Raw genomic sequence first — 13,451 nt, 5'->3', positions numbered from 1 at the left:
GACCAACATTATTAATGTGTTTGTTACTTGGCTTTATGTAGGTATATTTGAAAATTGTGATTAATTTTAGGAAAAATTAGCATCTGATCCCTAGTTTCTAATGTTTATTGATTGTGACCTTATAAGTTTTCATATTTTAATCGAAGTCCCTAGAATTAATGTAAATATTAATGAATTTACATGTCAGATACATAATTTTAAAATAAAAATTAGTAATTGATTTAGATTTTTAATACTCAACCCTTGTTAAACTCCTCATTAATTTTCAATTAAAAAATTGCCAAAATAATAAATAAATAAAATTAGAATAAGTTTGTACCCATTTGTTTGTACCATACTTGACCAATCCCGAAACTACCGAGCACCGGTCAACGTTATACCGTCAAGGACCCAGAAGAGTTTCCCTCCAACCAGGAGGTCAATCACAGCGCGACACGTGTCGACATCAGAAGCCAATCATAGCGCGACACGTGTCCACATCAGAAGCCAATCACAACACGACACGTGTCAATGTCAGAACAAAACTAGAAACTCTCTTCTATAAAAGGAGATCATTCTCCCACAATATTTCCTAATGTCATTTGTACTAAATCATTCACTAGTACTCACTAAAGGAGAGCTTGAACCTATGTACTTGTGTAAACCCTTCACAATTAATGAGAACTCCTCTACTCCGTGGACGTAGCCAATATGGGTGAACCACGTACATCTTGTGTTTGCTTCACTGTCTCTATCCATTCATATACTTATCCACACTAGTGACCGGAGCAATCTAGCGAAGGTCACAAACTTGACACTTTCTGTTGTACAAAAGTCCTCACCGATTTTGTGCATCAACACCATTAATTTTTTTGTAAAAAGATTTTCAATTTTTTAGTAAAAAGATTTTCAATTTTTTAATCTTAAATGTACCCATTCATATCATTTTTCAATTTTTTTTAATCTTAAATGTACCCATTCATAAATATACCAATTTGTTATATGTAAAATGTACCCTTTTTTAATATTAAATGTACTCATTTTTTTATATAAAATTAATTAAATTTTTTTCTAATCTATTTTTCTAAATTATATGGGTACATTCTATTTCATTGATTTGAGAATGTATCAATTTCAAGTTTAATCGAAGAAATTTAATAATGTTATTAAGCCTAATATCTTTTTTATTTATTTTTTTTATTTTTTGTAGTTTTGAAAAATGTACCTATATTTTGGTACAATAATTTTTTGGTTAATTTTGATGAATGTACCCATGTTTATATATATACAATATATTGGAGAGTAAACTTTATCCTTTAATTTAATCTCACAAATTATGAGTTTTATTTAAAATCTTATTAATATAAATAACAAACTTCAATTTTTAATTTAAAAATATAAAACCTACATAGAAAATATTATTACCTTAATGTCAGGGATTTCAATAAAAAAATGAAAACCAACAAGATTTCAATCAAAGAACATTGGTAATTAAGGACCGCATCCAAAGTCTCCTTATTTTTTGTCACATCCCGGCCCGGGCCCCCACCACATCCCGGGCTCGACTCCACCGTAGCACGATATTGTCCGCTTTGGGCCCCGACCACGCCCTCACGGTTTTTGTTTCTGGGAACTCACACGAGAACTTCCCAATGGGTCACCCATCATGGGATTGCTCTTGCGCTAACTCACTTAACTTTGGAGTTCCGATGGAACTCGAAGCCAGTGAGTAGGGCTGGAAAAAAATACCGAAAATCCCGAACCATACCGAAACCATACCGAAACCAAACCGAAAAAATACCGAACCAAAAATCCCGAAAATTTTAGTACCGAAACCGAACCGATCCCGAATTGTTCGGTATGGGATCGGTATTACAATTTGAAATTTTCGGTATTCCCGATCCCGAACCGAACTTTATTAATATTATATTAGGTATATTATATATATGTGTGTGTGCATGTGTCTGTGTGCGTCTGTGTGTGTGTGTGTTGGCAATATTATATTAGGTATATTATATATATGTGTATGTGTGCATGTGTCTGTGTGCGTCTGTGTGTGTGTGTTGGCAATATTATATTAGGTATATTATATATATGTGTCTGTGTGCATGTGTGATGTGTCTGTGTGCGTCTGTGTGTGTGTGTTGGAATGTGTGTGTGTGTGTGTGTGTGTGTATGTATATGCGTCAGTGTGTGTGTGTATATGTATATGCGTCAATGTGTGTGTGTGTGTGTGTGTGTATATATATGTATATGTGTCGGTGTGTGTGTGTGTGTATATATGTATATGTGTCAGTGTGTGTGTGGTGTGGTGCTGACAAACGTTGCTTCAAGCACATGGGAAGGGATGGGTCACGCAAGGCCTTGCTTCAAGCACATGGGAAGGGATGGGTCACGCAAGGTCCCTCTCATTTTTTCTGTCTCATCTCTCTTGTATTCTCTCTCTCTCTCTCTCTCTCTACAACCCAGAAACCACCTAACCATTCCTTCCACCCAATCCAAAACCAAGCCAAACATCCCTACTCACTCTCTCTCATTTCATTTCGCCTCTCATCTGCCTTCACTCAGTCTCAGACTCTCCCTATCTTTCTCGGATTTGAAGCTTAGCAGCCACCCACCGTCTAGCAATCTGACTCCGACGAACTATCTCCACTCCGGCCACCACCACACCTCATGGCTTCATCCCCACCTCCGGTTCTCTCCAGTGATTCTCTGTGTGTGTGGGATTTCGAATTGAGGTTAGGGTTTTGAATTGGGGCTTAGGGTTTCGAATTGGGGGCTCGGGTCAGGAGGAGGTCCCTCTCTTCACTCTACTTCTTTCTCGACCATAAATCTTTCATTGATTCACTATCACTATGTCTCTGATTTCAATTTGGATTTTTAATGCAGGTTCGGATGATTTCAATATTAATCTAAGACGATTTGGATTCTGATGATGTTCGGTTTCGGGAAATTCCGAAATACCGAAAATATTTCGGGAATCCCGAAATTTGGGAATCCCCAAATTTCGGTTCGGGATCGGTCATGAGATTTACGTCCCGAAAATTTTCGGTTCGGGATTTGATATGCCATTTTTGGTTCGGTATCCCATACCGAACCAGCCCTACCAGTGAGTTCCCAAAAGGCCTCGTGCTAGGTAGAGATGAGAATATACATATAAGGCTTAGATGATCCACTCCCCTGGGCGATGTAGGATGTTACAATCCACCCCCCTTAGGGGCCCGACGTCCTCGTCGGCACACTTCCGGGCAGGGATTGGCTCTGATACCAAATTGTCACATCCCAGCCCGGGCCCCCACCACATCCCGGGCTCGACTCCACCGTAGCACGATATTGTCCGCTTTGGGCCCCGACCACGCCCTCACGGTTTTTGTTTCTGGGAACTCACATGAGAACTTCCCAGTGGGTCACCTATCATGGGATTGTTCTCGCGCGAACTCGCTTAACTTCGGAGTTCCGATGGAACCCGAAGCCAGTAAGTTCCCAAAAGGCCTCGTGCTAGGTAGAGATGGGAATATACATATAAGGCTTAGAGGATTCACTCCCATGGGCGAGTAATAAGTGTACTTAGTTACTTTGACTACTCTTTTGTAGTCTCATTGTCTATTACGCTCTGAATAATTGTAGTGGGTTTTTCCCACGATTACGCACTCTCTCACTATTTAGTATAATTAGCTCTAATTAGTTTTAAATATATTCACTTTTTGCATTACTTACCCTTATGGTTACGTCACCTCACGGAGATGGCCATCATGCTTCGACCTTCCCAGGTCGGGGTGTGTCATTTTTAATAAGGTACCGTAAAATCTCATTTTTCTTATTATTCATCATGAAAAATTCTAATTAAAAATAAAATAATATAAGAAAATATGAAGTTTCTAGTGATATATTATTGTTTTAGGGCTTATAATAGATTCCTTATCAAATATGGATTTACAAGTTAGATCTGATGATCCGAATATGATATATAATTATAAATGAATCCTTATATATATCAAGATTGACCCGCTTGAACCCGATCCGTCTAAAAAACTCGCCCCTGATTTAACACTACTACAAAAAACACTTTGCGCGACGAAATAAGTTTGTTGTCCCAAGTACAATTTCGTCGCGCAAAACCTTGTGCGATGAAATTTTGGTCGCGCATGGTTCGTCGCGCAAAGCTCGTGAAGATAGGGTTTGCGCAACAAAATATTTTGCAGCGCAAGGTTTTTGACTTTTTGTTTTATTATTTCTCTTATATTAATTTGTTTTATTATTTCTCTTATATTAATTGTTTGCGCGACGAAATATTTGGTAGCGCAAGATTTTTTGAATTTTTACTTTTTTTAATTTAATTTCATTGTATGATTTTATTTTTTTAATTACTTTAATTTAAATTGACATATTCAAAATAAAATTACATATGAAAAATAGTGATCAAATTATCCAATATATATATAATATATTCAAAATGTACACATAAGTTAACAAAGTACAATAATAAAATCCTAATACAAGTATATTGTGGTGGTAGTGGCGGGGAATATAGTTCGATAGCGTCCTAATGCTCAACTTTAGCCTTCAAAGTCTTGACGATTCCCTACAACAACAAAAAACATGGTCAAATAGCCAAAAAATAACATAAAATAATACCAAAAAATTAGCATAATCTCCCCTAAAATTGGTATACCCCAAATCCGGCCCCAAACTCCACCCCTCACCCTATACTCGACCCCAAACCCCGCACCAAACTCAAAATTAACTCCAAAAACACATATTAATGAAAAAAAAATTAAAATTTGGGGAGAATATACCTTTTGGCAAGATTGAGAGTGAGTGAGAATAAGAGGGAGGAGTGAGTGTGAGAGAATTAGAGGAGATAGTGAGAGAGAGATGAGAGAGTGAGTGAGAGTGAGAGATAGTGAAGAGAGAGAGAAGAGAGAGAAGAGAGATTAAGTGAGAGGAGTGGGTGTGAGAGAGAGGGTCGGATTTGGGGAGAGGGAAAGAGATAGGAGAGGTAAGAGAATAGAGAAAGACATTGAGAATATTGGTCTTGCAAAGTCTTAAAAAAAAAATTCACGCGACCCATTTTTGCCACCTGCCCAAATTTTTAGAGTTTTGCGCGATGAAGTGTTGGTCGCGCAAAAGTCTTAAAAAAACAAAATTAATTCTCCTGTCCCATTTTTGGCTCCCGCCCAAATTTAAGGATTTTGCGTGACGAAATATTGGTTTGTCACGCAAAATTTATAAAAATACTTTTTATAAATAATAAAAAAGAAAATAATTTTAATTTACAATTTAAAATAAAAATAAATAAGGTTTAGGCGACCAAATGTGTATTCGTTGCGCAAAGAAAATAATAAAAATAAAGAAATAATTTAGTTTAACAATATAAAATATAAAAATAAATAAAAAATAAGTAAATAAGGTTTAGGCGAATAAATATTGATATTCATCGTGCAAAATTTTTAAAAAATAATAAAAACTTATGAAAATAACTATATTTCAAAATTTATAATATAAAATTAAATAAAAAACGAAAATAAATTGGTTTAGGCTACAAAATATTTGGAATACATCACGCAAAGATTAAATTTTTTTTAAAAAAATTTTTGGAAAGATTTTGCGTGACGAAGTTTAAAATTTCGTCGCGCAAAGTGATTTTGCATGACGATGTGTGTTTCGTCGCGCAAGATTTTTTTTTACTAGTGTAATTTCATAAATCAGCAGCAAACAACCACTTTTCTTCATATATCCATCTCTCCTCGCAGTCGCCCGTACCAATCCTTTCCCCGTCCTCCACCGTGAACCTCTCCATTGCCAACAACATATGCATGATTTGAGCACATCAGTTCAATACTACTAGAGTCAAAATTGACCAGGAAAAGAAAAAATGCTACTAGAGTCAAGTTGATAGAAGAAATCTTGACAAGAGATTTTGATTACTCATTTTAGTTTGATCTTTGATGACGAAGATCGAGGAACAAAAGTAGCTTGTGTTGTAATTGTTGATACCTATATATATATATAAGCTATGATTATTATTTTGTTAAATTATTACTATTAAGGGATGGAGAAGATGAGATTTCAAAACTATTACGATAATTAAGGGGAGGGAGTGTTTCAAACCTCATAGATAGGATCTCAACCCCCTATCTACTAAGACATTGGACCACATACAAATATATCGATATGCTATCCATTCAACTCGTGTTTTAATAAATAGCTTAGTTTGTTGCCATGATTATTCTTAGTTTGTCTTCTTCAATTCGTAACCTATAAGGCTACGACTTATAATTACACACACCAAATGATACATAGATTATTCTTAGTTTGTCTTCTTCAATTCGTAACCTATAAGGCTACGACTAATAAGTAATTACACACACCAAATGATACATAGTTAGAGAGAAAGCCTAAGATCTAGATCACCTTTTTTACAATGTTCTCTCTTACTACCCCGAGAGATGACATGAGGGATTTTGATCTGAGTCGCCGCTTCCGTTAAATCTTCAAGCTGAAAAGTTGGCTTCCAAACTCCAGCTGTGGTCTTCTCTTCCTCATCTTCCTCTACCACTTTCCCTTTATTCTTCTTGGTTGATACGTTCTCATGAATTTCGCTCCCTTTCGACACATTCGAACCATTCATCAACTGATCACGAGCTTTCCGGATGTTGTTGATAAGAGCAAAGAACAACTCAATTTTCTCTTCTTCATCGTCATCATCAACGTTGCTATTGATCATCTTCCTTTTGTTGCTCTCCTTGCAGGTCTCCATGTGATGAATCATGTGAACGTGAGTGTGATATTTGGTTGGAAGAGCCACCGTCTAGTTTAATTCACTAAGGTACAGAATGATGATCGTATAAAGATAATATCCTCTCAATCAATTTCTAGGTTGCTTCTGAGCTCCTTCTTGGCTTGGCTGGGACTCCGTGATACATTATATATTAGGTCATGAGGATGACAGGGTTATATCATTATTGCTTTGTATCTTTCATGGGACCCAAATGGGTTTGTCACCCTTGCCTAGTTGAAATTATTTTGTTTCAACATAACTTACTAATACACGTGTTATAACATGTATGTACGAACATATTATACTCTTTTATTTATGGTGTAATAGTAATAAAATTATAAAATACGTAGTATAACATAAATTAATTGATAAAAACTTACTTGTCAATGTAACGGTCACATCGGAAACTGTAACACCCGCCCCCCTAATTATAAAGATTTATGTTTGTAATTACCCCTAAATGTTTTAAATATATATATTTCATCCTTTTTGTCTACCAAATCAGGATCCAAAGCATTGGATCCCTTTTCTTTCTAAATCTGCCACGTGGCAGCCCCCCAAACAATTTCTCTTTCTTCTCTCTCTGTCCCCCCGTGAACCCCCCTTCCTTCTTCTTCTTCTTTTTCTGTCTGTCATGTCTTTCTCTCCCTTCTCTCGGACCTCTCTCAGCTCCCTCATCTCTCTTCTCAACCGCGAACGCACGCACGCACCCATCTCCCCTGCGCGAGGAAGACCCCTCATCGTCGCCATCTCGTCCTTCTCCCCCTCTGTCCCGTGCTGCAACCCCAGGAAACCCGGAAAGGAACTCCAGCGAGTTCCTATTTTCCCGGTGAGGTAAGCCTCAAATCTCCCTTATTTCGTCCAAGAATCTTGTGGGTTGAGTTTGAATTGAGTTTATTGTGTGATTTTTGGAGGTTATAGGACGAAATCGAAGCCGGGTGTAGGCACACCCATCTCCGACGACTTTCGAGAGAATTTCCGGCCAAACCACGACGAGTTGGCCGTCGTGTGAGGTATCATTCTCTTCGTCTCTTCCAGGGCTACAACTTTCATTTTTGTCTCGCTTGATTTCGTTGAGTAGTGACAAAGTTATGGCCGTTTAAAGTTGGGTAGTTTTCCGGCCGAATTCCGGCCTTCTCCTCCCTTTGAATCCGGCGACCCACCAACCCAAGGCCTTTGGGCCTTTCTGCCGAGCCCAACCCAAAACCAACCTAAACCCCTTTACCTAGAAACCCAACCCAACCTCCTTTTATTTTATTTTGTTTTTAGTATATTGTTATTATTTGTTTAAAAGGCCTTGGGCCTCATTTGTGAAAGCCTTAAATCCAAACTCATTTTCCTTTTAAAACCCAAACCCTTTTAGCCCTTAACCTAATCCTAACCCAAGTCCTAAAACCCTAAACCCTAACCGATCCAAACATTTTTGGGGAATATTCCGTCAGGGAATATTCAAGGAATATTCTATGGACTTTTAAGAAATTTATCCGGAAACCTTCTTAGGGTAATTCGACGTCCTAAATCCGTTTCCGACGTCCGTTTTCTCAAATTCAATTGTTATGCTAGAGTTTTATTAATTAGACCCCTTTATGTGCTTAGGGGCAATTATAGTGGCGTTTCTGTCTTCGCTAGCTGCGTGACTTTTCGACGGCGAAGTACTGTGAGTGGACCCCTTCAAAAGCATGTTTTAATAGTAGAAATGCATACATGAAAGGCATGATTTAATGATTACGTTTTATGAAACGTTTTGAGATAACATGCTTATTGAGGCTACTTTAAATTATTACTATTTTTCCTATAACCCGTGTTCTTATAGAATATCTGATGGATGACGATATGATATTTAGAACATGTTTCGAACACCTCTTTATAGTATAGATGATGGATGACTTTATACTATGAAGTTGTTTTTCAATATATGTATGTTCAATGGTTTTGTACTTACCTAGTAGTCCTTTCCGCTACGGGACGTAGGGATAGATTCCGGTCCGTCCCGGGCGACGGTTTGGTGTTGGCATAGGGCCTGGAGTGTGTTTCCTCTGGCTATTTAGCACAGGGACGGGGAGCCGGCATGGGGCCTGAAGTGTATTTTCCTCTGACTGTCTGCTCAGAGACGGGGAGCCGGCATGGGGCCTGGGGGTTATCGGACAATTCACTAGTGATTATTATATATACAAGTTATGATTTGAGACACTGCACATCATGCTAGGTTTCGGAAAACCTATGGTTATCATTATATATGTGTTTTCATAAAACCTGGGGGTTAGTACGTTGATAACTGTTTTACTATATATATATCAACTTGGTCCACTCATGTTTGTTTTGCGCCCCCTTCAGGATTTAGGATCGAGGCATACAATCCCGGCATCCAGGCACTTCCGCATCGGTATCTTCGAGTCCTCTCGGTGTAGGACCCACTTCTGTGTTCATTCAATTTTTATATTAATTCTTTTAATGTTCTAGATTAGATGTGTGCTCTGAACACGTTCCTTAAATACATATTCTTTATTCTCTTATATTTATAAGTCTTATCTATCCCTTGTTGTCAGCATTTGCACTCAATAAATGGCTTTCGTCACCCTTCGGGTGTCGGCCAGCACGTGACCATCCCTTTGTCCCTAGGACATCGGGATCGGGGCGTGTCAGATTGGTATCAGAGCGTGGTTTGTTCAGAGCATACTTAGGATCCTCTCCTATTATCGTAGAGTGTTGGTTTTGACATCATTTGGATGTCAGGACTTCTAGATTTGGTGCCATTCGGCGCAGTCGTGCGAATCTTCCTCTGTTTGAATTGTCATCTTCTGGTTGATATACAAGAATTCGTGTCGGGATTGTGCCTTAATAATGAAGAAGTGGATTGTTGGACGACTTTCAACATCGGATCGATACTCTGTGAAGTGCATTCTCTGGGAATGACAGGCATAGTCGGTGTTACTTGGAAGCGACATGTTTTTAGAAATCTCAGTTTGAGGAAGTTTGGTCAAGACCAACTGTAAATCCGAAATGGCGATGCCACTCTGCAACATGCGTTCCCTAGGAATGGCGGGCATAGTCATATCTCTTGGAAATTGCGTGAAATATTCGAAATGCATGCTAAAGAAGCGAGTAAGTGTTGGTGGTGACGACGGTTAGTAGGTGGTAGTTGGTGAGAGCAAATCAATGTTCTCGGACTCATTACCACTGAAGAAATTTGGGTGAATCTTTATAACAATTCTCGGCGATTGTTCTATCGATTACCTTCTTGTTTACTCAATGACGAAGACAAGTTCACGAACCTTTGATCGTCGACTTCACATCAAATCCTTCGGGAGTTGACTTCGTCTAGAGATTACACTTTTCTTGGGAAACTCCTCGGTAGCAGATGATGTTCCCATCAATTTCCCAAAAAGGAATTGCGATTCTTGTTGTTGTTGTAATGGGACTCAGATGATGAAGATCCAGTTTTGTTTGGATAAACAGATTCCTTGAATTTCACCTGAGTCTGGTACTCAGTGGTAAAATGCCCCTTGTCCTCGTACTTTTCAGTAGAAGTAAACTTAACCTCTTGCTTGTAGCCCAACTGACCAGTGCTCTTGTCCGTTAACTGTTTAGCCTTGTAATTTTCAGTGTAATGGCTTGAGACTCTCCATATTCATCATTGTACGAAGATCGAGCTTTACTCTAAACTTCTCTGGACTCATTGAGCTTTGGTTGCTTAGAGGCATCACTTTAAGGTAGCCAATCGTGTCACTGCATGCATACGCGGGCTGCTTCGTATCTTTCCTCATCGTCATTCTGTTGATTCAGAGGTTCTATGTTTAATTTTTGAACTTTGAAACAACTCTCACAAAGTATTGTGAATTGCGAAATGTCTCAAGTGAATCTTAATAAAAAGCTTATGATGAGCATCTATTTGAGTCGAGCATTTCCAAGATCTAATTCAAGTTTTTTGGCCTCGTCAAATCTTATTAACAGTTCTTATCTATTTTTGAGCTTAGACCTATTTTCTTTTGGCTAAGAAACCAATCAACCTTATTGTGATGATTAGCCAAATAATCATAAACAATGACTTCTATTTCTGCATCTTCATTTTCCTTTGCTTGTTTGTTTCTCAAAGTAAAACTGGATCATGCCGGAACATTACACGACGGGTAGAAAAAAAAAAAAAAAAAAAAAGTTTGTTCTCAGCATGGTTTCTGGTTTAAATCTCGATATCTTGTACTCCAGTTTTAATGGACTGTTTTGACTCTCAAATTCTTGAGTGTTCTTTTAGCCTTCTAGACATGGTTTCTCGCTCAATCAGTGAGGAATTCACGATCGATCGATTCGGCGGAAGTGTGCACCCAATTCTTATCGTTTTGGACAGGAATGGTGGGAGTATAATATTTTGACAAGCTTACCAGACTTACCAGAAAGAGTTCCTCGTGGGTGTGAAGTTTGAGTCGTCTTTTGGTAAGAGACCGGTGAAAGATTGTGGTGCAGATGAGTAGCATATTTCATCACTATCTTCACGCTAATTGAATGGTCACCATTCATTATTTTGCTACAATTCATAACCATCATATCTTACTTTAGTAGACCTTTTCGATGATGTGATGTGTTCGCCTCAACGCAGCTTTCCACTACCTCTCACCAGGATCCTTCGGTTCGAGAGCACATGGGCGTGAGGTTTGAGCGGTCTTTTAGTAAGAGTTGGTTGAAGGTTTTAGTACAGAAGGTCAGCATATTGTATCACCATCTTACTAGAATTCATAGGCATCACATCGGTTATTTTCCAACGATATGTGTTCGTCTCAACGCATATTTCCACTGCTTCACTTCTGAACCTTATTCTTGTGAGTATGTGGATGTTGAATCACTTCTAGCAGATTGTTTGGTGCACTCTGGAATGGCACCACAGCGCTGTTGAGGCGAGAATCGGAAGATCTTTAAACTTCCTTTGAATGGGGTGTGCTCTCATGGGGTTTTTACGTTGATCACTTGAGAGTCCTTCTTCTTTCCTCCAACTTTGACTTTGTTTGACTAGAAGTCTGCAACTAAGCAAAAATGGAGAGGTGGATTGAGCATTACAACAACTCCCAAGAGATATTGCGTGTCGAGGAAGATGACTTCTCATTTTCTGCTTGCTTGGTTCGAGCTTTTGAGTCTACTACTAACATGGTAGCCACTTCTCTTGAATCCCAAGGTACAGTTTTCAAATGGGTTCTTTACTGGTGAAACTTTGGAGTAGTTGGTCACATTTGGAAGAACTGAGGAAAATAGGATGCTTGGTGCTGGATAAAGTTTTACGACGACAGTTCTTATTTTGTTCGGTTTGAGTATGGCACTTTTGCAACATGGTACGAGGGTTTCTACATGCAACACTGGTTAGCAGATGAGTATTGTGAACTGGTATTCGAAGGATCGAATTTACGACGTGAAAAATTGTGCACCCTCAGGAAATTACTGCTTGTTTATTGAGACAACAAATATGTGATCGATATCACGGGCGGCCGACTGTTGTATCGATAACTTATTCGTTGGGTTCGTTAAGCAAGTGGAAAAGAAGATTCGTCTACAGCAGCTGATGCAGATTCGGAATTGATATTCTTGGGACTCGACCCAAAGACTCATCTTTTCTCGGAGTACGTGAAGTTACGAATTCTTGGGCGAGACCCACTCTCATCTTTCAGTTTTGGTTTTCAGTATAAGTATTTTAACTTCATTTACTTTGGTTATTTGTTTTTGGTGTTACAAATGTTTTGAGGAAAGTGTTTTCTGTTTTCAATTTTAAGTTCAGCTCAAAATTTTGATCTATATGTTAGTACATCTCTATTTTGACGTTATCGTATTTTATGTACTTATTTTTGACCCTTACGTCAATATATGTTTTCGACCTTATATCTTATTAAAGTATGTTTTCTATTTTTACACTGATGGGGATGAAAGTAAGAGTTTGGAGGCGTGATAGAGGATTTTGCAACCCGCTCGCGACGGTGTGGCATATTCTCTTTGATGCACCCACTCTGACTTGATTTCTCTTTATACATATATTCTTTTTACTATTTACGAGTATTTCAGTTTAGTAGGTGATTTTAAATTTCGGGGACGAAATTTTTATAAGGGGGGAAGATTGTAACACCCGCCCCCCTAATTATAAAGATTTATGTTTGTAATTACCCCTAAATGTTTTAAATATATATATTTCATCCTTTTTGTCTACCAAATCAGGATCCAAAGCATTGGATCCCTTTTCTTTCTAAATCTGCCACGTGGCAGCCCCCCAAACAATTTCTCTTTCTTCTCTCTCTGTCCCCCCGTGAACCCCCCTTCCTTCTTCTTCTTCTTTTTCTGTCTGTCATGTCTTTCTCTCCCTTCTCTCGGACCTCTCTCAGCTCCCTCATCTCTCTTCTCAACCGCGAACGCACGCACGCACCCATCTCCCCTGCGCGAGGAAGACCCCTCATCGTCGCCATCTCGTCCTTCTCCCCCTCTGTCCCGTGCTGCAACCCCAGGAAACCCGGAAAGGAACTCCGGCGAGTTCCTATTTTCCCGGTGAGGTAAGCCTCAAATCTCCCTTATTTCGTCCAAGAATCTTGTGGGTTGAGTTTGAATTGAGTTTATTGTGTGATTTTTGGAGGTTATAGGACGAAATCGAAGCCGGGTGTAGGCACACCCATCTCCGACGACTTTCGAGAGAATTTCCGGCCAAACCACGACGAGTTGGCCGTCGTGT

At 38.8% G+C, this 13,451-nt stretch overlaps 3 long non-coding RNA genes across 3 annotated transcripts; 2 read left to right on the top strand and 1 right to left on the bottom strand.

Annotated features, from left to right (window-relative positions):
- Nucleotides 1-4,392: 4,392 nt before the first annotated feature.
- LOC126612245 (uncharacterized) lies at nucleotides 4,393-5,445 on the bottom strand. The gene is made up of 2 exons (XR_007618993.1): nucleotides 4,776-5,445; nucleotides 4,393-4,561 (listed from the first exon to the last, which is right to left on the bottom strand). It is a non-coding gene; the product is annotated as an uncharacterized LOC126612245 (long non-coding RNA).
- Nucleotides 5,446-7,554: 2,109 nt separating this feature from the next.
- LOC126612242 (uncharacterized) lies at nucleotides 7,555-10,919 on the top strand. The gene is made up of 3 exons (XR_007618990.1): nucleotides 7,555-7,594; nucleotides 7,682-10,606; nucleotides 10,682-10,919. It is a non-coding gene; the product is annotated as an uncharacterized LOC126612242 (long non-coding RNA).
- Nucleotides 10,920-10,936: 17 nt separating this feature from the next.
- LOC126612243 (uncharacterized) lies at nucleotides 10,937-13,445 on the top strand. Its single transcript, XR_007618991.1, has 3 exons — nucleotides 10,937-11,171; nucleotides 11,405-13,275; nucleotides 13,356-13,445. It is a non-coding gene; the product is annotated as an uncharacterized LOC126612243 (long non-coding RNA).
- The last annotated feature ends 6 nt before the right edge of the window (nucleotides 13,446-13,451 follow it).

Source organism: Malus sylvestris, chromosome 17 (assembly GCF_916048215.2).
Source record: "Malus sylvestris chromosome 17, drMalSylv7.2, whole genome shotgun sequence".
In the NCBI taxonomy this organism is placed as follows: Eukaryota; Viridiplantae; Streptophyta; class Magnoliopsida; order Rosales; family Rosaceae; genus Malus; species Malus sylvestris.
The sequence above is the reverse complement of the archived record's forward strand: the minus strand, read 5'-3'. Positions and strand labels throughout refer to the sequence as shown.